Source organism: Limulus polyphemus, unplaced genomic scaffold (genome assembly GCF_000517525.1).
Source record: "Limulus polyphemus unplaced genomic scaffold, Limulus_polyphemus-2.1.2 Scaffold4125, whole genome shotgun sequence".
Taxonomy (NCBI): Eukaryota; Metazoa; Arthropoda; class Merostomata; order Xiphosura; family Limulidae; genus Limulus; species Limulus polyphemus.
The window spans coordinates 101,022-101,897 of NW_013669735.1; the positions used below are offsets into that span (position 1 = coordinate 101,022).

At 34.0% G+C, this 876-nt stretch overlaps 1 protein-coding gene across 1 annotated transcript in view; it reads right to left on the bottom strand.

The window, feature by feature from the left end:
• Positions 1 to 876, bottom strand: part of LOC111088614 (kinesin-like protein KIF14) — a gene marked incomplete at its 5' end in the record, with an annotated part of 13,213 nt that overhangs the window by 9,941 nt on the left and 2,396 nt on the right. The gene's annotated exons all lie outside the window — the stretch shown is intronic.

The window sequence follows — 876 nt, forward strand, 5'->3', positions numbered from 1 at the left end:
CTCCTAACTACGATCACCAATCTACCCATACAACTCCTAACTATGATAAACAATCTAACATATGACTCCTAACTACGATCACCAATCTACCCATACAACTCCTAACTATGATAAACAATCTAACATATGACTCCTAACTACGATCAACAATCAACTTATACGACTCCTAACTAAGATAAACAATCTAACTAGATGACTTATAATTAAGGTAGAAATTCTAACCATATGACTTATAGTTAAGGTAGAAATTCTAACCATATGACTTATAATTAAGATAAACAATCTACCCATACGACTCCTAACTATGATAAACAATCTAACCGTACGACTCCTAACTACGATCAACAATCTACCCATACGACTCCTAACTAAGATAAACAATCTAACCATACGACTCCTAACTACGATCAACAATCTACCCATACGACTCCTAACTACGATCAACAATCAACCCATGCGACTCCTAACTAAGATAAACAATCTAACCATATGACTTATAATTAAGGTAAACAATCAACCCATACGACTCCTAACTAAGATAAACAATCTAACCATATGACTTATAATTAAGGTAAACAATCTAACATATGACTCCTAACTACGATCAACAATCAACCCACACAACTCCTAACTAAGATCAACAATCTACCCATACGACTCCTAACTAAGATAAACAATCTAACCATACGACTCCTAACTAAGATAAACAATCTAACCATATGACTTATAATTAAGGTAAACAATCTAACATATGACTCCTAACTACGATCAACAATCAACCCACACAACTCCTAACTAAGATCAACAATCAACCCATACAACTCCTAACTACGATCAACAATCTAACCATACGACTCCTAACTAAGATAAACAATC